The sequence below is a fragment of the Eublepharis macularius genome, chromosome 1 (assembly GCF_028583425.1).
Source record: "Eublepharis macularius isolate TG4126 chromosome 1, MPM_Emac_v1.0, whole genome shotgun sequence".
Taxonomy (NCBI): Eukaryota; Metazoa; Chordata; class Lepidosauria; order Squamata; family Eublepharidae; genus Eublepharis; species Eublepharis macularius.
Window position 1 is genome coordinate 178,541,993 of NC_072790.1, and position 25,435 is coordinate 178,567,427.

The window sequence follows — 25,435 nt, forward strand, 5'->3', positions numbered from 1 at the left end:
AACCAGGTTTTAACATGTTGTGGAGGCAGCAACACATGGAGGTATTTTTCAGGCAGGTCCTACCTGGCTGCCCATGGTGCTTATTCATAAAAAAAATCCACTGGCATCAATGAAAACCTTGATTAAGAGGGAATTCATTTATAATAATTCTCTTATCTTGGCAGTTTGCCGAGCATCTGCTTACACTACTCTGCTGCAATTCTACACAAAATGTATTAATTTAGATTTGCTGTGCCTATCACAATCTTGAGGCACTTAAAGCCTCATATGTTAAATAAAAAATGTCAGAGACTGCCAAAATTACCTCCCTCAAAGCACCTTCCCTGTCCTAAAGCAAAACAACTGACTGTCAGACAAGAACATATCTAAACAATACATCTTGGGTATTTTGCAATTAATCTCTCTAGTCATAAAAAACAAGCAAACTCCTTCCCGCCATATAGCGCAGGCTTTCTCATAATAATCTCCTGTGCTGGAAAAAATTATTTGCGTGGGGCTGTTTGTTTTGTAAATACTTCTTAGGCATGACAGCCGGGACATAATTCCTGACAAACTGGAACTGAACTCTAGGACAATCCTAAGGCTATCTCCAGATGGCAATGTTCCACTGCCAGCCACACTGATCCTGTGAGCCCATTTGGACCAGCAATGTTCAGTAGAGGAACTGCAGAATAGCTATCAGGAAAGAAAAGATAAACTATGATCACACAGAAATTAAAGTTTGAAAACATCTAACTAATTCCTTGCATAAAGAAATTAACCAGTTCAAATTTCCAAAGTACAGGCTCTTCAGCTTCTCACATACAAGTTACTAATCATTTATATAACAATATTAATTTGTGAAGTTCTTAAATGTTTGCCTTCACAATAATCCTGCAAAGTAGTTAGTTAATATTATACTGATTTTATGGACAAGGAAATGGAGATCTGCCTGAAGCCCAAGTCATAGATACTGATCATGGTATGATTTTTGTTGAAAACTGCTTCCACATCTAAAAGGATCAATACAACTGGGTAGCATGGTGAACTACCTTCCCATATGATTTTTGATTGTGGTTTTGTAAATGTACCTCCCTGAGTGACTCATGTGGCTACTTGCACGTTGTGAAGCCTGCCCCTGAACCTACTCAGGATGCCAGCTCCTGAGTCTGGGGATCTGAATTGTGGGGATTCTGGCAGCATTCTAGGTACTGGGGGTGGGGGGAATCCTGCTAGCTTGCAGGCTAGTGAACTAGCAGCAGCTGAATTCCATCTAGACTGAGTTATTTCCTCTGCTTCCTGTAAGTATTTAGCTTGGGCCAGAGGCATGAATCAAAGGACTTCTAGTCCATGGCTCACATCTGGAACTTGCAGTACTCCACTTGACATACACAGACGAGCCTAAATTTGTGCACGTGTGTGTATGTTTGTCTGCTGTCTAAAATTTTGTCATCTGAAAATTTTTTTGTAAGATGCTTTGGTGCCTCCAGTAAGAAGACTAAATAAATAAATGTACAGGGGTCTTTGGGGGTGGGCTCCATTGAGTGGGAGAGTGGGAGAACCCTAGGTTCCAATTCCTGAGAGTAGTGGAAGAATAGGGTGTAGATTCTGGGTGAGCATCCTCAGTGACTTCTGCACTCACATCCCCCAGGCTGTAGGAATGACCGCCCCAAGGGAGGGGGCTTATTACTTAAATATGTGGATAAGGAGCTAGGAAGGACTAGAAAAGAAGGTGGGAGGATATGGAATTAGCATAGCAGCACAAAGATGTGTAAGAGAAGCTGAAGAATACTGACCCAGCGGAGGTAGAGGGGAGATACCCAGGATAAAAAGAGAATAGGTTCATGGTGGTAAAAATTCCTAAGACAAAGCAGCACCAAACCAACAAAGAGAAGAAAGAAGTGAATGGGAATAAAAAGAACTCCTGCTGGGGAAGAGCAGGTGGCTGCTTTGAAGGGCCTCCTAGTTAGATATCCTAGGCCAAGTACTAAGGTAATGCAATGATGGCCTTTGTTGGAAAAAAGAAGTACTGATTGTTGAACTGAGCCACCAGGACATCTTTGTTATAGATCCCTCCCGGAACAACATACTTTTGCACCCAGAGGGGCACACCCATGAATCTTCCCAATCTGTGTGGGTGGTCAGTTCAAACATTCCCACAGCCACCTTGAGCAACAACTCTGCAGAAGTAATTTCCAGTGGTAACCACACTACTGTGACTATACTTGACTAAAGGTATGAAAACCAGTCATATATCTAATTCAGAACCAGGTCCCTGTGTGGCTCAAAAAACAAAGAATGGGGCCAGGTACAGACAGGGGGTTATTTTTCCATAGACTGGAGGAACTCCCCAGGTTTGCAGAAAAATAAAAAGGGGGAGGAATTAACATGTAAGGTTTGTCAAGAAAGACTGAGATCTCACATGCTAAGTCGCAAGATCTCAACAACTATTTTGAAAAAAGGAGGAGTCATTTGCCACCATGTGAGTCAGGCAAATGGAGGAAGACAAGAAGCAGGTGTAGATGGAAACAAAGCAACTCCCACCTCCACTCCATTGCTGCTGTGAGACAGGGGGGCAAGCAACAAGATGAGGGAGAAATGGGACTCACCACTATCCTCCTTACTGCTGCTCCCACCTCACTAATGCCATGTAAACCAGTTGGGCAGAGGAAGTGGTGCTGCAGATTAGCAGATAGCAAGGAGGATGGGAAAGGGGGATTGAGAGCTACCCAGGGTCACTGGGCCCCCTCGAGGGGCAGGAATCCCCTGTCCCTAGCGGGTCCTTCCCATCCCTGCTCAGCTTGCCAGTGGCCAGAGGGAGGGGAGGAGAGGGGAAACTAAGGAGGACTTATCAGGCATCATGGGCCCTTGACAATGATCTCATGTCACCAGCGATGTGCTGACATCACTTCTTGCATGCCTGGAAGTGATGTCATCACATCACCAGATGGAACACTGGTATTTGGGCAAAAGCCATAGGAAACTCTCATTGAATCAATGCAGAAAATGAAACCTACAATATTTGTTTATTATAAATATTTGATGTCAGTTAATAAATATGCAGTCAGTTCTAGGAGTGACATCAATGTGTCACTTGCAACATGATGATGTTGTCAGCAAGGGCCCCCTGGACACGGTAAGTCCCTCTGCCCACCACCAGTTTCCAGGAGGGACCTGGCAACCTTGGAGTCCTCTCAGCCGCAGCCCACAGCTCCCACTGCAGCTGCCTGGCATAGCCTGGAAATGGCTGGCCTGGTGAGTTAATGAGCAGGAGGGGAAAAGGATGAGATTTCCTTCTTTGAGAGTTGTGCTTGTCAAATTCTAATTTGGTTATGTCACTTTCAAAATTTTAATTGACTTCTTTAATAGTAATAAAACTAGCTGTATTAGTAAATCATCTAATAGTAAATTCTACCAATTTAAATGGGGAAAACATTTGTGGGTATAATTTCCCCTGCCAAGTTGGGGGGCAGATAGGAGAAATATCTCTGTTCTAATGGGAACTAAGTTATTAACTTGCAGAGGTGGTTTCCACATTGGGGAGGGGATTTTTTGGTTTCCCCATTACTGGTGCAGCTGCAGATAAGGCTTAACAGCAAGGGGGGCTTCCCAACAGTTTTCCTGCCAGTCCTTGAGAAGTGGCCACTTCTCCTTCCCTGGGCCACCAGGGCTTTTTGCAAATTAAAAACAAAATCAGCACTAAAAATATTGTTATATCGATACACTATTAAAATGATAGGTCTAGCAGGTTATTTGAATTCCCAACTTTCACTTTTTAACAAAGGTAAGTCTCTAGCCCCTTCCCTTGCAAAGATAAGCCTTTTCCCTTATATATTTGGCAAGGCACGAGCTAGAGATTTACTTTTTTTTTTTTAAGAAAGCTGAGAATTCAGAGAACCTGATGCAGCCAGTGTTACAGTATATCAACATACTGATATTCTAGTGCTGAATTAAAAAAAAAAAGCCAGTTGCTGGTAGGTGGAGGAAATGGCTGCCAAGGGGACAGGGTCAGGGAAAATGTCTGCTATGTCTGTGACACTGAGAGATCTCTGTCTTTTGGTGCTACACCTCTGAAGATGCCAGCCACAGCTGCTGGCGAAACGTCAGGAACTACAATGCCAAGACCACGGCAATACAGCCCGGAAAACCCACAACAACCATCTGCTATGTCTGCTAAGATCCAGATTTTCTCATGCACAGAGCAGCCATCAAGGCTTTACTGTGATCTTTCCTAAAACTTCAGAACAAAATATGCTTGAGAAAGTTTGTAGAAAAGCTGGGGAAACCCCAGAGATGCATGAATGCTGGAAGGAAGCAGGGGTGGGGAAGGGGATCGCTTTCCAAAAGCATTGAACTCGGGGCAGATAACCTGTGTGGAAAGGGCCAGAGAAGGCACACGGAAATGGGACTAGGAGTGTGAATTCCCTCTCCCTTTTGGAGATCCTCAATCAAGGAATAGGATGTGCTAGAAAAGGGAAAAATATCTGTCACCTTCCTCCACCTTACCTCATTGCACTCTGTTTCCTTCAGCACCTTTCTCCTAGCTTGCTTGACTTCTCATAGTGGAGAGGGGCTGGGGGAAATATGTTTTAGCCAGCTAAGAACAATCGGATAAGGCAGCAGAAGGTACATCAGCTCTTCTTACCTACACATTCTACTTTTGTTTAAAAATAGAATGGGAGAACTGGTGGTGGTTATTAGCCACACACACACACCACCCTGTACTTTGCAATACAATAAAGATATCTATGGGGAAATTGCCTGGCTGTTCTTTGAATGATGTCCTTCCCTACTAGGCATATATGTGCTAAATCATCATATTCACCTTATTGCACTTCCTAGCAACCATACTCAGCAGGTGGACATAGCATGTCTGAAAGCCACAATCTCTTATGAGCCAGCTCTTGTATCTTCTCAACTCCCTACAGTCTGACTCAAACACACAACAGCTGTGGTGGTTCAGTTTCTTCTGCCTTTTGGGAACTCTTGTATCTGTAGTACTGTAGATAAAATTGAGGCTCCCTCAGGACATGGATGGTCAGGGCACAGAATTAAATTATATGTTTGGGAGGATAACTCCCATAAGGCAATGCAAAAACATGCATGTACAAAAAAACCTCAATATGGACTTAAGTTATCTGAACAGTATGTCTTTTTAATAAAAATATTTATTTGCAAACACTGGTTAGTGGTTACTAATTTGCTCACTGTTAATCTGTCTGTCCACTGAGTAGCTTTGCCCCAAGTGGGGCCTGGAGAGCCTCTCAAATTACAACTGATCTCCAGACTACAGAGAACAGTTCCCTTGGAGGAAATGGCAGCTTTGGAGAGTGAACTCTGTGGCACTGTACCCCGTAGACCTCCTTCCACTAACTGATCATGCTTGTATATGATTCCACCCAGGGAATTTGCAGCTGAACTGGGGCCTTTCTGATCTTTAGACCAAGTTATTTATCGGCGAGATCATAATTTGCTGTTCTAACCCCAGCTAAAGATAGCCTGCAATCAGATGGTCAGTAGCATAGCACTCAGGCTAACAATGCAAGGACCTGCATGGATGGATATTTGTGACTGCACTTACTGATTTGTGTGTGTTAAGTGCCATCAGGTTGCAGCCAATTTATGACAACCACAAGGCAAGAGATGAACAGAGGTGGTTTATCATTGTCTGCCTCTGTGCAGCAACCCTGGACTTCCTTGATGGTTTCCCATCCAAGTACTAAAGAAAGGGAGACTTGGCTTAGCTTTTGAGAATGCGTTGATGAGATTGGGCTAGCCTGCCCATTGAGGTCAGGATGATTTTTGATTCACCAATCTGTTATCCTTTGTTACCGAGTTCAGGCTGAAAGAGTTATGATTGTGCAGTTTTGAATCCTGATGACTTACTTGTTCTTTCAATCCTGCTGTGTTTTTATCTTGGTCTCACTGACTTACATTTCTACTTAAGTAATACTGTTTCTTGCATTGCTTTATACCATCTCAATGTGGTATAGTGATTATAAACTAGGATCTGGGAGATCCAATTCCTATTCTGCCATGAAGTTTGCTGGGTGACCTTCAGTCATTCAGTCTTTCACGCTCACCTACCTCATGTGCTTCTTGTTGGGAGGATAAAATGGAGGAGGTGAGAATGTATGTAATCTTGAGATCATTGAAAGAAGAGCATGATAGGAATTTACTAGATAGATCTATTCCAAGTGATAGCTGATGGGCAATATTTATAATAGGGCTGAACTGGATACCATGGATATTGCATTTTGTACTGTTACAAAATGCAATATCCATGGTAACCAAAACTCCGTAACAAAATTGGGATTATAATTCAAAAACACATGGTTTTCCCTCTTAAACCATAATGCCTTAAGCATCAGATGCTTTCTGTTTTCTGGGTATAGAATTTCTCTGCTAATATCATCACATTAAGCAAGAAGTATCATTAAAAAAAAACATTGGATCACAATCACTGTAGCATGTCATCTTTTTAAAATCAACATATATTTGCAAATGTCCCTGGTTACAGCAAACAGGTTTATGCAAAAGGCTTTATGATAAAATGTAAAATTTTATTGAGCATGCATTAGAGGAAATTGAGGCTTTACGATGCTTATTTTGAGAAGACGTCCATTTTAGACTTTAGTATTCTTAGGGGTAGAGGATGAAGACAGAAGAATAAACTAAGATATAGTCAGTGGGAGAAATATAGTTTCCCAAGAACTGCAGTAATACAATGCAAGTTTTGGGATTCGGATTGAGCTTTAAGGATATCAGATTTCAACTATCTCATTCCGGAATAAGCCAGTCCTTCTAATAATTAAATACACATAGACAGGGCTATTAAGGTTCAGAAGTCTCACCTTAGTTAGTGCTGGGCAAATGTCCAAGATGAGGCCCCAGAATTACTGCCACTCTCCTGCCACCCCACCACCAGGGCCAAGCAAAGGATGGCCCTTATCCCATGTAGGGTGGGTGGGAGCTATTGCAGCTGCCACAAGTCTGCTGACCAAGCCCCAGATGGGGTGGGCATGAATGGCAGCAGGGGCCTGCTCTTCTTATTCTTTCTCCCACTCCTTTGGAAGGAGGAAGGTCTGTGGGTGGTCAGGGTGTGAGCAGTCAGACCACCTCCTCAAGTTATGGATGTAATATCATAAACACCCCATCTTTATATATCATAAGTCCAAGGCACTGCCTGGCCCAGAGCAGATGCCAGCCAGTGGGAACCTGGAAACTACAAGAATGTTAGTCAGAATGGTTGATTGACTGACACCCCTCAATGCCCTTGAGAGAGACACACAACTTAAACAATGAGGCTCCCGGGACTTATCTTGTCAACGCCTGATCTCACTCCCACTCACCCATCTACCCTAGTCAAGGCTATTTAGCAAACCTGGTAACTTCTCCTGTCTGGTGATTAAAGGGTCATCAAACACTTTGGAATCATATTTTAAAATATGCAAGAATGAGGGGTCCTCTAAAAATCCAAAACCCATCTCACAGATCTAAAGTCTAACAGATTCCCTCTGTCAGCATAGAAAAAAAATTCCAAAATTCTTTCTCAAAATTCCACAGATTCTGACATTCCTAATCTAATGAATATTGAATTTTCAAATTTTCAGGGAGGGTTTTGCTTTACTGGAGCAATTCAAAAGAAGATAGTCAAGAGATTTATACTTAGTTTAAAATGGCTTTTTTTGTTGCCTGCCAACTCTACCTTACCAATGGCTAAGATGTTGTGACATTGTGAAATGCTCATAAATATTCCAATGTCCCAGACAAACAATATTCATAAAAACTTCCTTAACACCCATATGTCCACAGCAATGTCAGTGATGTTAATCAGCTGAGGGTGGGGAGAACCATTTAAGTTACAGCTATTAAGACATAAGAACACCCATATGGTGATGAATATATTGATGAAAGCCTTCTGTGACTTGGACACAGCTATCCATTCCTAGCATAAAACTGGAATAACCATAACTGATATTTTAACTAATACAAATAACCATAACTGATATATTTAACTAACATAGAACCAATCTGCATTCAAAAGCTGTGGGAACCATAACAATGTCAACTTCAGTCAACAAAAGAATGAAAGCAACACACACACACACACGCACAGCCCCCACACTCTCATGAATAGAAAGCAGAATGAACTCAAAGCAGCACACATACACACACACAACCCCACCCACCCCCAATAAAAATAAAACAGAATGAACTCAAAGCAGCTTAACCTCCTCTGGAGAGCCCGCACTGGGCCCCAGCTTGCTCTCTCTCTCTCTCTCTCTCTCTCTCTCTCACTCTCTCACACACACACAGGAATGAAAAGAAAGCAGAATGAACTCAAAGCAACTTAGTCTCCTCTGCAGAGCTCACGGGGCCAAGGAGGAAGGAATATGTGGGCAGATTCCAGAGCTGCTAGAACGCTATTCTGGGGCATTCCCCCTCAAAAGAAGCCCTGCATACAACTATTAGTCAGCATTGGGAAGGGTTGTTGCCAAAATATTGTTGGAAGCAGGATGCTGTTTTAGATAGATCTTTGTCTGATCCATTAGGACTGAAACGTGTGCACTTAATTTACTTTAGCTGACTCTGTCCCTGAGCCACCTAAAGGTTACAAGAATCTGCACCCTGGCTTTTTTAGGACTATATCCCAGGCCCAGTAATCCTACACTTCCTAGTAAAGAGTCTAGTAGCACCTTTAAGATAAGCAACTTTATTGTAGCATAAGCTTTCAAGAACCACAATTCTCTTCATCAGATGCATCTGACAAAGATCTGTGGTTCTTGAAAGCTTATGCTACAATAAAGTTGGTTACTGTTGAAGATGCTACTATTTTGCGACTACAGATTAACACAGCTAACTCCTCTGGATCTACACTTCCTAGTGGCAATATCCAATGTTAGAATTCCCGCCCCTTCCCAACTTGTTCCTTTCCTAGGCTTTTATTTTCTTCTCTATTTTCCCTGCTATTTTCCTTTTACTTTCCCCTCATTTCTGTTTTGGTTTATGTTTCTCTTGCATCATCTTGTTCTTTTTCAAGGATGCTCAGCGTTCACTTTGGGAACAGTGAAATTTAGATCTTGGCCTTTAATAATAACAACAGTGCACTTACATACCAGTTTTCTAGACAATTAGTACCCCACTCAGAGTGGTGAAAAAGTCGGTGTCATTATTATCCCTAGAATACAGCTGGAGAGCTGGGGCTGAGAGGAGAGGCTTATCCAAGACCACCTACTGAGCTCATGGCAGTAGTGGGATTCAAACCAGCAGGATGCTGATTTGTAACCCAACCACTTAGCCATTATGGTGCAGCAGCTCTCGCAAAGCTGCTTTAAACAAACTTTAAACAAAGGAGAAACAAAACTGGCTACATAATTCAAGAAAATAAATTTTGGACAAATCTTTAGTCCTGAGGTAGCTTTCAATATGTTAATCAGAACCTATGTAGATATAACAAAGGGCTACAGCTAGAGAAAAACACATAAATGGTTATTTCAAGTTAAGTTCATCAGGAGTTCTCCACAAGGAAAAATAAATAAAAGAGGATGCTGTGGAGCAAATCAAGGTAGTTGCATGCATATTTTGTTACTTCAATATATTTCTCCTACATCAAAAATAAATCAAAACACGCTGACTGTACTGTTTTTGTGACTCTGCTGAAGAATTTATTAGAAGTTTCTGCCACTCCATATTGATTTTACATAAAGCCATTTAGAATCGCTCACTTGCTATGATTATAAGAAAAAGAAGAATATTAAGGTTTTTGGACTTTTAGAAACATGGATAAAAATGCAAGATACTTTCCATTGGTACAGATTATTTTTAAATATATATATTTTAAACATACACATACATTCTTTCATTTACCAGCCTATCTGGTTTTTTTCTTGTTTGAAGCAGATTTTCTTTCCTGAAAATTTGGACATAAATTTACCAACTTTTCTTCCCCGAATATTATTCTCCCCTTTAGCTCATTTTTTCCTGCTTGGAGCAGTAAGAGCTACATTGTGTCTGCAGCAGGGATGAGCCTGAAGAGAAGGGATAAAAAGTGAACACACTGGACTGGCCAAATGGAGGTGGGCTGCAGCGAGTAGCCTGTGAGCTGCCTGGATGAGCCAATGCTGGGCACAATTGCCCAGAGTTTCCTGCACCCACCCCCTTCCTCTACCCTGACATTATATGTTTTTCAGTTGAAAGCTGCAAGCTGGTCTTATGCTGCAGAACCATCTCTGCAGATTCTCTGCTTCACAGTGCATAATGGCTCCACAAAGAAAGGACAAGAGATCAGGCTTTCCTGTCTCAGACACACCTTTACTACCTTTGGGCCTGCCAGATGCCCATACATGATTGTAATTCTTGCTTATGTCCTGTACCTTAGCAAAAGTCTACATGCATCTTTGTCCCTTGAAAAGCTCATTTAGTGCAATCTGCTTAGGCTGGAAAGGCTTTCTCCCCACAGTAGTAATTTTTGGTGTCTGATGTCAGTTTTGAACTATATTGTATTTATAATATTTATAATACTGGAGCGGAGGCTGTTTTCTTTGCAATGTAACTTGGGTCTATGTGTTAGGGAAAGGCAGGTGAGAAACACAATGAACACTAAATAAATAATAACAAGGACATGCAAATTACTGGCATCCAGTTAAATGGGATCATTCTTACTATTAGCTCATTTCAGCCTCACCAGCTCATAATTTGCACCACTCTGACAAAGGACTCAGTTGCAAGTTGTGTAGGGATGTTCCCCAATGTCATGACTACTCTGTTCTGATTTGAAACTGGAGTTTCTTTTATGGTTTCTCGTGCTCAGGTTGTCTTTTTCCCTGTCAAAACAATGAAACTAGATAGTCAAATAGATATTAAAATTGATATTTGTTTTTGTATGATGTATAAATGATTTTAAAATGGCACAGAAAATGCCACATAAAGACAAATGAAATGGGGAATCTAGCAAAGGAAATAAGTGGAACCAAAATGGTCACTGCAAATAGATATGAAAATGAAAATGAATGAAAACTTGTATATTTGTACATCAGTTGATTGTGGACTTAATTTGAGTATGCAGTTTGTGCATTTCTTCAAGCCTCTATTTTTCAGTATGTGGCAGTGTGGTTGGTGCCTGCCTAGCTCTCAGAAGCCTTTGTGAAAATACAGGCCTTAAAAGTAAACATTGATTTTATCTACACCCCAATTTGTCAGTCAGTTACAGAGGTAGCTCCTTTGTGCAGTCCTTTCCCCTGGTGTTAGGTGCTTTTTGGCTCAATGAAAGATGCCAGTTTGCCTTGAATGTAAGCTCCTAGCTCTGAAGCAGCATGGTCTGCAGTGGAGGAGAACTCCTACAACAGAAAAGGTAATATCACTAGGTTTAGGAGTGAACCCAAATCGTAGTAGAAAGGTTCAACTGCATTGCAACTAAATGTTGACTAGCAAGTGCGGTAAAGCTATCCAATAACTGCTTCACTGCATACTCAAATCCTTTATATTTTAATAATATATTACCATCTCATTTTCAGGGCCTCAAGAATCCAACCCCATTCTGTTCTTTTGAAAACAATTTGCTATAGATGCATTAAGATGCATGCAAAATTAAATGCACATATAAGAAAGAGTGGCTGTAATTTGGTGTGCTGTCATTTGTTATAGGAGACAAATGCAGCTTTACGTGCTAGAAAAAAAAAACTAACCAGTAAGAATTTATGCGTCAGTTTGCTTAATACTTAGCAGCCACTCAGCTTATCCAGATCATTGTTTGAAAAAATGTTATTCATCTTTCTATCAAAGGGCAGTATATCCTTCATAGTACTGGAAGAAACAAATACTTCTTTGTTTTCTAGAATGAAAGTTTTCTTTTTTCCCTTCTGTGACATGTTAGTACTGTTAGGCTATGAGTGTATTTTAAATGTTCAAAATAGATCTCATGTTGACAAAAATCCTCTTCATTGCACTTCCCTCAGATGGATATTTCTACATGTTACAATTTTGAGGATGTTTAGAATGCCAACAAACAAGACAATGCTCATAGAATTCAGGTTTTAAGAATTTTTGTTCTCATTTTGCTGAAGTTGGGTTTCTAGTCCTTGTTTGCAAAGATGTGTGTGCAATCTTGTGGACAATGCCTGATGAAATCCTGGATGCCTGTAGAATTACTGAGCATCAGTGGTCTGTGGATGGGACTATTTCTATCATTCCTTGCACCATCCCATGAGTAACAGAAGTAGAATATATTGTGCAAAACTTCCAGGAAGTGATGTCATCATGTGGGTCAAAGGGTGGCCTGGGAGCGCACGTGTGTGCTCCCCAAAAGGCTGAATCCCCCCCCCCCGCAGGCCTAATTTGGCCCAAAATGGGCCCATTGTGGGGCACGGGGGTGTGCTGCACTGCCCAGTGGTGCGCCCACACTTCTGGGGGGCACCCTGGGGAGCGCACCCCCTGCTGGCCAGGTAAGTGTGGGGGGGAGGAGGGAGCAGGGGATCCCATACCCTGGATGGGGGAATGGCAAGCCTATGCAAAACTAAAAAAAATTACTGCACTAAGGTGTTGATACAAGTGTAGCAAGCAAACGCCAAGAGCAAGTGATCACTTCCTTTAGATATTTCCAGAACAACTGAGAAGCAAGCATACTGCTTCTAGAAACATATGAATTGGAACAAAAGCAAACAAAAAAATTACACATAACTGAAAAACAAAGGGCAAAGAAAAACCTGTTGCACAAAACCATCAAAATGCATGTCCCAATTTACTGCATTCCTGTGACCCCTTGTTTATTTCTTTCATTTATACCCCACCTTTCTCTTCAAAGGGGACCCAAACCAGCTATGATGTAAGCCTCACACACCCTCCCACTGTGAGGCAGATTTTCCCTCCAAAACTGTCAAGGTTGCTTGCTGTGGCTGGGCAGCCTGTAGTAGCGCATCTCTGGGTGTAATTTAAATGTCTTTTTGTCCCACACTTTTAGCTTATGTATTTATGGCTTATATCGTAGCCCAAATATTTGGTAGGGGAGAAGCAAGAGCTCACGTTTTCTTCAAATGAAATGGCACTAGACGCTGAGTAAAGTTCAGAAGGAAACAGCAGGTTTTTAAACAGGCAGGACTGGTATATAGGTAGACAGGGGGGTGGGAAAGCTGAGGTAAACTTTGATTATAGAACAGAATACTTCACAAGCATTAGGCACACTAACCTTAAAGCTTAGTTTCAGTAGTTACAACTTACAAATCTTAAAAATGAGCGGTTGGCACTTTCAGACTTAGGTAACTTTAATAAGGTTTCTTCATAGATTTTACTTTACAGCTTAGATGTTCTGACTTCAAGACAACACTCTTTTCCCTTTACACCAGACCTATGATCCTCTTCAGAGCCAACACCCCCTTTTTAGACTCAAGGCAGGAATTATTCTTCTCCAAAAGACATAAACCTGATCACTTAGTTGAAGGGAAGTCTCCTTTCACTACTCACTTCCTCTGCCAACAACACTCCCCCAGTTCTATCTTGTCTGTGTAAATAAGTACTGACTTCCACACTTTAAGTACTTTAACTTATAGTTTTCATAAACCTACAGCTGCCCAAGTTAGCACAAACGTTTCCTTTTTCCTCACACAGAGTTACTAGTCTGACCCACCTTGTCAGACTCCAAACTTCAACTCCTCCAAAAATTCTGTCAGCACCAATTGTTACCTTCTCACTGGCCAGTCAGAGAAAGGGAGTCACTGCCTGTCAAACATTCTTCCTTCAGGCAGTTTTTTAAATCCCTTCCTTTCCACTCTCTAGGTGCTGCACTCAGTACCTTTCATTTAAAAGCCCATTCCGTCACACCAGCTTACATCATTTCCCTCCATCTGATCCTCACAATAACCCTCAGAGAAAGATTAGGTTACATAGCACTATTATAAATGATTACTTTGAGTCATCTATATCCAATGATTACTTTGAGTCATCTATATCCAACCATAATCAAGAATGCATGCTTTACATGAGATGCTAGTAAGAACTATAGTTATAGATAATTACAGGCACAAATATCTAATCCTTGTTTTATTATGTATGCAAATTCCCATAGGTGGTCCTACGTGGATTTTAAAAAACACATAATGGGGACACCCTTGGCTAAGGTTAATGTCCCTGTAAACCTGAGGGAAATCCCAGGTTTACAGAAAAAATTAAATCTTAAAAATTGGGGGAAGGCTTAAAATAAAATAAAGTCACTCAAAAATGGCAACATCTCACCTTGTGAGCTCAGCAGCCATTTTCAGTTGGCTACTACAATGTCAGTATTGTCTGCAACCTAACATGGCTGCTGAGATCGCATGAGACTACCTCATGAGATCCCTGGTGTCATTTATTCCATTTTGAAACTGAAACAGGTGAGTTGCGGGGAGAAGGAGCAGACAGGCAGAATAAGCAGGAAGATTTGAAGCAAACAGTGAGTGGTGAGAGAGAAGTTCAGTTGAATAGGTTGGAAAGAAGAGAAATAAGAGGATAGGGGAAAAGAAATTACACTCTCTCGTGTTCTTCATGGGTACTCTAGTTGTTTCAATAATTTCTATAAATTGTAGGTGTCTATCAACTGAAATGTTCCAACTTTTTCAAGAGAGAAGAGGGTTATACTTATTGAACCTGAAAAGGCTATGCCAGGCCTTGTGAGATCATGTGAACAAAACCTTTCCTCCTCCTTGCACTAGTGGAAAAGCTGCTAGGATTCAACTCACAACCTCCCTTTGCTTATGAATAATTATAATACAAACATTCTTAGAAGTAGGTGTGTTTAGCATCAGAAGTCATTTTGCTCTTATCTCAAAGATGAACTTACAAGATCACAGCGATGAAAGTAAGCATTCGATCCCATAGAAAGAAGCCAAATGGCATGTAATCCTATTAATATGCTCTGTTTAAATCCAGCTATGCCTCAGTGTTAGAAAATTATTTCATTTACTGAGTTAACATCACCAAGATGCATCTTTTTTGTTAAAAGAACCTTTGCCTGAAGAAGAGTTTGGGGTAATTTTAAAGGTTATTTCCAGCATTTTCAACATTAGGGGATCAAACAAAAGGTAGCTGTTTGATTTTAATGCAATCAACCTTACTTAAGGCTTACGTAGGCTTCTAAACAAACTCATTTATGTCTCCCATGCCATCTTTGACCTTAAGGAAACAGCAACCCAGCTGATACAAACTTCTGATCCTCCTCAACCAATCAAATGAATGAAGCCATGCCTCATTTTGGATAACAATGTTGTATCATACTTCTTACTTGTGCAATATTTTACATAAGAGATCAAGATCACCACTTTAATTTTGTTTAATGACTTACTTGATCATCCAACAAAATCACTGTTAAACTGTTGTATAAAACTTGTCCTACTATAAACCTTATTCTTCCTTTTATTTACTTAACCAGTGTAGTAAAATGCCTCATTAATAAGCAAACTACATTATCAAGGGGCAGCTATAAGCATCTACAATGTAGGGCAAAGCCAATGGGGACCCCCCACTATTTCATGTAATTGGTCAGGTAATTCAACTACAGCATCTTTTAACTGTGTAATTACCAAAAGCAAACTGCATGCCCCATGACAGAGCATTGTTTAGAGAGAGGGACATAAAACAATGTTTGTTTGTTTATTTACTTATTTATTTGATTTATACCCCGCCCTCCACACAAATGGGCTCAAGGCAGCTAACAATCTTCATAAAACACAGTGAATCAATCAAAACCATAAAATCAATAATAATCTTTAAAAGTCATTAAAGTAGTCCAGATGCAGGCTATTTAAATAAATATTTGGGAGTCCGTATATGGGCATAGTAGATGGCTGAGGGTTGCTGGGTACCCACACATTTTACTATCCTTATTGTACTACATCTCAACCAATACTATAGGTAGCACTTTGCTACAGTATAATTGAACCAAAACAACAATTACTTCATACCAGGGCTTTTTTTCTGGGAAAAGAGGTGGTGGAACTCAGTGGGTTGCCCTCAGAGAAAATGGTCACATGACTGGGGACCATAAACTCCCCTCTGTCTGGAGATCAGGGGGCGGAGCCACGTGACCATTTTCAAGAGGTTCCGGAACTGAAGAGGTTCCAGCTGAAAAAAAGCCCTGCTTCATACTGAAGCCCATAAAAACATCCTGAAGAAGTACTGCAATCTGAGTTCCTGAAACCCTGTTCAAAAGACATATATCATCACAGGAGGATTGGAAAGATAAAAGGACATAGCTCCTTGCTCCCAGCACTGAGAGCCAAACAACATAGATGTGATTTGAGTCCAATGGCACCTTAGAGATCAACAAGATTTTCAAGGTATAAGCTTTCGAGAGCCAAAGTTCCCTTCTTCAGATCCCAAAATGGCTACCTACCCAAAACACAGAGGTAATATAAATCAGTACTAGGATGTTGCAGGACTCCATGAACATATTGTTTTGATAGGGAAACCTCAGTTTCTGACATGGGCTCTCCTCACAGGAGGCAAATCTTTTTTTTTTAATTTTATTGGATTAGAAATCAAATTATTATTCATTACAATCAATTCCCTTTGAATATTCCAGTTCTAACCCCCTCCCTTCCCCCCCTTTTGTTGACTTCCAACAGTTTTCCAACCCCTTATCTATTTTTCCCCTTACTCATTTCAAGCTTACTTTATTCTATTAAACATACACTTTCATTCTCTTCTAAGCTTATCTATTATAACACAGTACTATCTCTATTCCACTTAACTTATCAAACTAAGTATTACATTTCTAACATATATTCTTTAATAATATAACATTTTATCTAATTTTCATTCTCTATTCTCTAACTTAATCATTCTAGTCTCGTCAATATGGGACAATCAATTTGTCCCCTATTATGCATAACTCTAAGTACTTCTATAAACATTGTATACCTTCAATATAAGTCAATCAATTTAACTTATACTCTATATGTTACTATTTACTTCCTTCCACCTTTCTTATATTCATTCTATTTTGATTATATAATTATATAGTTATATAGTTTACCTATTATACAATTATCTGCCAGAAACATACTTAGTTACTTATATCCTTATAATTCTTAAAATAACACTCTATTATTTAATAATAATCTAATATATAATAATCTAATGTATAATAATCTAATAAAACCATTGCTTAGAACTTCTTATTTAACTTCCCTCCCCCCGGTAAAGTCACTTCTCTCTTCTTTTATTGTATTTCAGTAATTTTCAAACTGTCACAGTTCTCCTCCCACCTCCCATTTTTTCACCAAATACTGCTTCAGCTTCTCCCAATCCATATTAAACTGTCCTGGATCGAGATCTCTCAGTTTCCTTGTCATTTTATCCATTTCCGCCATGTACAGCAATTTATAGATCCAGTCTTCCATAGTTGGCACTTCTTGTACTTTCCACTTTTGCGCGTACAAAAGTCTAGCCGCTGCTGTCATGTAAAATAACAATGTCCTATGTTGTGCTGGAATATCTTCCATTCCCAAGTTCAGTAGCAGCAGTTCTGGGTTCTTATTAATTTGAAATTGTAAAATCTCACTTATTACTTCTATTATTTCCCCCCAGTACTGCCTAGCAACCTCACAAGTCCACCACATGTGATACAAAGATCCTTCGTGCTTTTTACATTTCCAGCATTTATTAGACATGTTAGAATTCCCTAGCGCAATTTTCTTTGGTGTCAAATACCAATGATAGATCATTTTATAAACATTTTCCTTAATATTAGCGCATGTCGTAATCTTCATCGTATTTTTCCACAAGTGCTCCCACGCCCCCATTGTTATCTCTTTGTTAAAGTTTATTGCCCACTTCACCATTTGAACTTTAACTATCTCATCTTCTGTTAACCATTTTAACAACACTTTGTAAGTCTTAGAGATTTCCTTTTTATCCTCTCGCAGAATTACCTCCTCTAGTTCCGAGTTCTCGATTCTTATCCCTCCCTTCCCACAGTCCGAGTTATAAAGATCTCTAATCTGTCTATATTGAAACCAATCATAACTTGGAGACAACTCATCTTGCGTTTTAATTCTTAATTTGGAAGATTCTATCCTTGTTATCTCCTTATACGTTAAGCATTGTTGTTCATTATCGACAGTTCTCGGATCTATTACTTCGTATGGAACCACCGAGGAAGGGATTCCATCCTGTAGGTAATTTCTATACTTCTTCCAGATTGTAAAGAGGCTTCTCCGAATGTAATGGTGTAGAAACATAAAGTCTGCTTTTACTTTATCATACCACAAGTATGCGTGCCATCCGAATATTTTTTTGTATCCCTCTAAGGCCAGTAGTTTGCGGTTTTTCAGCATCATCCAATCTTTCAACCACACCAGACATATTGCGTCATGATAGAGTCTTAAGTTGGGCAGCTGCATTCCCCCTCTCTCTTTTGAGTCCTGCAATACTTTCATTTTCACTCGAGGCTTCTTGCCTGCCCATACAAAGTCCGATATTTTCCTCTGCCATTTTTCAAATTGCTTAGAATCCCGGATAATTGGTATTGTTTGTAGCAGAAACATCACTCTCAGCAACACATTCATTTTAACTACTGCAATTCTTCCCAACCATGACAAATTCAATCTATCCCATTTAATCAAGTCTTGCTCTGTGTCCACAATTTCTCATAGTTATTCTTAAACAGATCTATATTCTTTGCAGTCAGTTCAATTCCCAGATATTTCACCTTATTTGTTACTTCACAATCTGTTATTTCCGTTAATTGCTGTTGTTTTTGTTTAGTCATATTTTTACATAATATCTTTGACTTCTTTTTATTTACATAAAATCCCGCCAAATCTCCAAATTCCTTAATTTTCTCTATTACCTTTGGCATGTTCTCAATTGGGTCCTCTACAATTAACATTATATCATCCGCAAATGCTCTGACCTTGTAGGAAAAGTCTTTTATTTTTATTCCACGGATTGCATCGTCTTCTCGAATCTGTATCATCAGTATTTCCAGAACCAAAATAAACAACAATGGGGACAACGGGCAACCTTGTCTTGTACCTTTATCTATGCTCAATTTCTTAGTCACCTCGTCATTCACCACAATTGCTGCACTTTGGTCTTTATAAATTTCTTTCACTGCTCTTATGAATCTTTCCCCCATTTGTAGCTGTTCCATGGTGGCAAACATAAAGTCCCAGTTCAAATTGTCAAATGCTTTTTCAGCGTCTACGAAGAAGAAACCAACCTCCTTATCGCATCGTTTGTCATAATATTCAATAGCATTTATCACTGTCCTTAAATTGTCTTTAATTTGTCTATTTGGTAAAAAACCAGCTTGTTCCTCTGCAATAACTTCGGACAACCATCCTTTTACTCTTTCCGCCAGTATCTTCGCAAAAATTTTATAGTCATTGTTTAATAACGAAATAGGTCTATAATTTTTAACATTGGTCAAGTCCTGTCCCTCTTTAGGGATCAATGATATGTTGGCCTCGCTCCAAGTATCTGGAGTCCTTTGATCCTTCAATACTCCATTGATCACTTCCCTTAAAAATGGCACCAGTTCGTTGGCCATTACCTTGTAAAATTTAGCTGTAAGTCCATCTGGGCCTGGCGCCTTTCCCAAATTTGTTGGCTGTATTGCATTCCTTAACTCTTCTTCCATTACTTCACTGTTCAGTTTATTCCTCCATCTTTCCGAAATTACTGGGAGCTTCATTTTACCCAAATAACTCGCTATTGAGTCTTTGTTCACTTCTTTTTTATTATATAACTTTGCATAAAATTTATAAAAGGCTCTGCTAATAGCGGTCTGTTCCAGGCAAACTTTATTGTCATCACATATTTTATTTATTGTCCGCTTCTCCTTTCTCTTCTTGAATTGCCACGCCAAATATTTCCCAGGTTTATTTGCCCCTTCAAACGACTTTTGATTCATTCTCTTAAGATTCCATTCCAATTCCTTATTGTTCATTGCCGTCAACTGCTCTTGAAAGATTTTAATGTCCTGATATATCTTTTTCCCTGGTCTTTTCTTTAATTGTGTCTCCTTGGCTTTTATTTTTTCCATAATCTCCTGTCGCTTCTCTTCTCTTCTCTTCTCTTTTCTTCCTGGCTCTTCCATTTAGATCCATTAGAATGCCTCTAATTACTGCCTTGTAAGTGTCCCATACCTTGTTGGTTGGTACTTCTCTGTTCATATTGTACTGTATGAAGAATTTAGTCTCCCTTCTCAGCGTCTCCATGTTTTCTCCCTCTTGTAACAAATCCTCATTTATTCTCCATCCTCTCCTTTTAGTTCTTTTCCCGAACTTCCACATAATTGGATTATGATCTGAGCCTACCATAGGCATTATTTCCACCTCCTTAGTCCAAAGCACTAAGTCCTTTGAGGCCCAGATCATATCAATTCGTGACAACGTTGAATGTCTCGCCGAGAAAAACGTGTATTGTCTGCTTTTAGGATTCTGTCTTCTCCAAACATCTTCTAAAGTTTCCTGTTGCATTAATGCAAAAAAAGTCTTTGGTAGTAGTCCCCTTTTCTTTTGCACAGTTGCTGATTTCTTGTCCTGCTCCAAATTAGTAACTCCATTGAAATCTCCTGCAAGAATTATCTGGTCATAAGAAAGTTCGTCTAATTGCTTCCTCAAATCCTCAAAGAAGCTTTCTTTTGCTCCATTAGGTGCATAAATTCCAATCAGCAAGACTCTCTTTAAATTCCATGTACATTCCACTGCTAAAAATCTGGCTTCCACATCTCTCACCACTAATTTTGGCTGTAGCTCCTCTTTTATATACAATGCCACTCCCCTTTTTTTCTTTTTAGAGGCCGCAACAAAGTCATTACCCAATTTATTCAATTTAAGATATTTTACATCCTGCTTTCTAATATGGGTCGCTTGTAAACACACAATATCACATTTTTGTTTTAATAGCCAGTGGAAAATGTTTTTTCTCTTGTTAGGTGAATTAAGTCCATTTACATTCCAAGATAAAACTTTACACTCCATATTCATAGCCTTGTTGTTGGTAAGTCCTTTTCATTGTCCCTAATGAACTTTTCCATTTCTAATTCAGATCTGATGCGCTTTTTCACTCCCCCAAATTCAAAGGACATTCCTTCAGGCAGTTCCCATCTGTACCTTATTTTCATGTCCTTCAGAATCTGGACTAGAGCTTTGTATTTTTTCCGGTCTAGCAGCACCGATCTAGGTAACTCCTTCATGATGATAACCGTCTTGCCATCAACCTCCAATGGATCTTGAAATTGCTTACTCACAATCATTTCTCTTGTATTTCTGGTCATAAACTGCACAATCACGTCTCTTGGTAGTTTCCTCTGGGTCGCGAATCTTGAATTTATTCTGTACACCACATCTAGGATAGCCACAATTTCCTCCTCCTCCTTCCCCAGGTATTCAGCTAACACCTCAGTGATCTGTTCTTGGGCCGTCTTTCCTTCCACTTCCGGCAAGCCACGAAACCTCAGCTGCTTCTCCATATGTTTGCTCTCCGCAACTGCCATTCTTCCCCTCATCATCCTCATCTCCGTTCGTTGCGTGTCTGCTAGGGTCTCCACCACATTTTCCACTACATTGACTCTTTGCTGTGTCGCTTGCAGGTCATTTTGTATTGTTTCCATACCCTTCTTCACTTCTGCCAGTTCATTCTTAAGTGTCTCTTTAAACTCTTTCACCAGCTCAGGTATCATATCCTTAAGCTCCTTAATCCCTTCTGAAAGTTTTTTATCCAAGTTCTCTATCGCCGCTTGCCACTCTTTTTTCGACATCATGGGGCTTGCTTTACCTCACTCCCACGAGTCTGCTCGCTTCCTTAGCTCCGTGGCACTTGGCTTAGTGTCCTTTTAGTTTAAATGTCCCGGTCTTTTTCCAAAAAAAACCTTTTAAAGAGTCCAAAATGTCGGGCGTCTTTTCTCTATGGTTCCTCTATGATTTTTGTAATCCAATATGGCTTACTTCCTCTTCCGCTGAGGCCGCAGCTCTTCCCCTTTCAAAAATGGTGATTCCCTTCTTCCTGTCATCCGGAAAGGGCCACTTCTCTCCAGCAACTCTATCACTATTACGTACTTCCTGTTTCCCGACTTCCCACAGCAGTTCTCGCGATGGTAAAACTTTCTCACTGCCTGATATCTCCTTGTAACCACAGGTATGTAAAACAATAGTCCAATTTCTTTAATAACTCTGTTTAACTTAGTCCTTTTTCTAATATAGTTCTTGCCGGATCCTCCCCTCCTTGTAATCAATCTGTTGCAGTTTAAAAGTCTACTTTAATGCTTCGTTGCTTTAAGTAATCTGTCCTGTTTCAAGAGATAGTGATATTTACCTTCTTAAGCACTTTTCACGGGTTGTAATCGCTGTTTCAATCTCAGATTCCCATCAGTTCTTCTTGTCCCTGTTGAAGCTTGGGCATGTAGGTCTTATGCCAACCGCATTGGCTCCAGGACTGCCGCAGAGATTTCAGCTGACCTGTCTTTGGGTGGGACCTCAGGGGACGGGAGGAAGTCCGTTGCGCAGGACCCCCCTTGCCCGAGATCAACGCGCCCTGAGGTTCTTGAGCGTTCTATGCCTGTTCTCCGCCTGAGAACAGTTGGCTGCGGGCTCTTTTTGCCCCGCCGGCCGTCAAAACAGCAGCCCGGACAGCTCAGCACTTAGAGCTGCGTTAGACCTTCATGGATCCCAAACTGGAAGTGACCAGGAGGAGGCAAATCTTTTGTTTCCCTCAGGCATATTAAAACTGACATGCTGTTGGGTCATTTGTGTAAAAAATGTCAGAACTGTGCATTATGCATAGAAGCTGTATAAATAGTATTAAACTTGTTGCACAAGAAGCAAAAAAGTCATGAATAGACATGAGCATGAATGGGAAAAAAATTCTGAACACCCTGTTCATTGTTCGTTGCCATCTACGAACAATGAACAATGAACAGAACAGAACATGTCCCCTTAACGAACATGTTCAGTGTTTGTGTTCGTGGCCCTTTAAAGATCCCTTTAAACCATCAGCTGGCAAGTGGCAGGGGGGATTCCCCCTTGCTGCCTGCCAGATGAGAGTTTAAAGGTCCCTTTCCTGCCATGTGCAAGGGGCAGGGCCCTTTAAACACACCCCACACCCCTGCCCCACCCCAAGCGCCGCTGGGCTGCTGCTGCCAGATGTGAGAGCAGGCTGCCAGATGCGAGAACAGGCTGGTGCCATTGGCCGCTTCTGCCTGCTGTCAGAGGGACGAGGAGGCTCACCTCATCCCTCTGACAGTGGGCAGAGCCAGTGCTGCCGTGGGGCCACTACTGCCCACTGTCAGAGGGACAAGGAGAGACTCCCCTGGTCCCTCTGACAGTGGGCAGAGCCGGCGCTGCCGCAGGGCCACTTCTGCCCATTGTCAGAGAGACGAGGAGGCTTGCCTTGTCCCTCTGACAGCGGGCAGAGCCGGTGCTGCCATGGGGCCACTTCTGCCCGCTGTCAGAGGGACGAGGATGTCAGGTCTGACATATGTTTCTTATGTGTTCTAACCAGAGAGACTCCATTTTAATCCTGTCAGTGTTTCAAGCTCTTCTTTTGCAGATGACAAGCAGTCCAGCTACACTTATCTCAAAGAAGAGGAATGTTTTGACTACAGCCCTTCCAGCCTTGGGAAAGTTTCATTCTCTCAGCTTCAAGTCGCATGTTTTGAGAACTGTGGGGGGAGGATAGGATTTGCTGGGCTATGCTATTCTGTATCCTAACTTTTACTTTCATTCGTAACAACATCCGTGTACCAGCCAAGATATTGAATCTTGGCCAGTGAACTATAATGGTTGCTTATATTCAGTAAAGTCTTTTGAAACCAATGGACTCATGTCTAATTGCAAGAGATAGTCTGGATTGCAACTTTTAATAAGCCACAGTCTGACATTTTGTTACAAATCACATCTGTTCACTGGGGTAGACGGATTCCAAGGGCGCTCCCAACAGGGACCGTTTGTTTGATCCCTACGCCTCCCCTGGTTCAGAAGGACTGGAACCTTTGGCACCTGTCCAAGGAGGAATGGAGCCCAGATGTACTGCGCTGATTACCCTCATACCTGATAGAGCCGAAGGTAGGCCCAGGGTGGCGGCAGAACCTCTGATATCCCTGCCTACGCCGAGGCAGTGGGGCTCGAGGCCACGCGAGACGAGGGAAAGGAGGACAAGTGCAGTGTTTACCAAGTCGCAAATGGACGGGAAACGGAGTATCGGCTCTATCCCCGAGCATCCAGATAGCCAACCGTGGTATCACTGGAATCGAGAAGCCGATAAACTCGAGTGGAACCGAAGAGCTGCAGAAAGTACCCAGATGTGGGAAACCTCCCGTCGCGAAATAATGAGTTGGGATTATGCAGAGAGTACCCCGTGGATGGGTCAATGCGAGCCAACCGAACAGAGTTGGATACAATTACAAAGCCAAACTTTGCCGGTTGATGCGCTTTCATTCAGACATCTCATGCAGCTTTTAACGGTACCCTGTTTGAGAAAAGATTACAGCTTACTGAGTACCAAATACATAAAATAGGAACAATGTTGATTTGCCTCATTATATCGTTGTGAAGATGAATAAAAATAGGCAAGCAGTTGGCAGCGTGAAAACAATCATTCATAAATGTTCACTTTTTTGGGATAGTCTAATGTGCCTTATACTATAAATACGGAAAAATGAAACTACAAGTAATCAAATGAAAAATTCCTTGGTTTAGAGGAGTGTTTCTATCCCTGCATAAGTTGCTCTTTCTGATCATCTTATTAAATATTATGAAGACTGATCCCAAGAAGCACAAAAAAAGTAATGGCTTTCTCAGTTTCTTTTGTCCTTTATATCCTGGTAGGATTAATAGCCATGGCAATTATGTGCTGCTGGGGAGAGATGCCTGATGTATGTAAGGGGCAGAATTGTCAAAGACCCATGGCCTAAGTCGTGCATTTTTTAAAAACTGTGATCAAGAGTTGTGGAAGCAATTATTGCATCTGGTGATGATTTTATGCAAACTACTGTGAGTCACATTTCAAGTAACAGTGGCCATTAGAAAAAAGCAAAGGAAAGATCAGCTGTGCCTCAGGACTCCTGTAATCTGTGTCTAGAAGTTCCATTTACTCTTTGTGTGGCCTTGACAGGATGCTTCATTCTTTCACCTTTAAAAATGAATGTATTGATAACACTCATTCTTGTAGGATTAATGAGGATTGGTCCTTGCAAAAGTACATTGGAGTAGTTAGCTGAAAGGTTTCTGCCGAAGAAAGAGTGTTAACTAAAAAATAATAATAGTGGGAATTGCCATATGAATGTTAACTTATTGCCTTGCCACTTACTCTGCTAAACCCACGGTCTTGTAATTGCCTTTGCTAACATTATGCTAGTAATTCAAGGCCCTGCTCACCTGGCTGGTGTATGGGGCGGGGAGGCATAGGGTGGGGAGAAGCCTGTGATGCACTCCCGTGTTCCTCTGTCACACCAGCAATGGAAGAATACTGGTGCACTCTGAAG

The 25,435-nt window shown here is 40.9% G+C and overlaps 1 protein-coding gene across 1 annotated transcript in view; it reads right to left on the minus strand.

Moving 5' to 3' along the window:
* Positions 1-25,435, minus strand: part of ALK (ALK receptor tyrosine kinase) — a 941,973-nt gene that overhangs the window by 537,192 nt on the left and 379,346 nt on the right. The window lies entirely within an intron of this gene.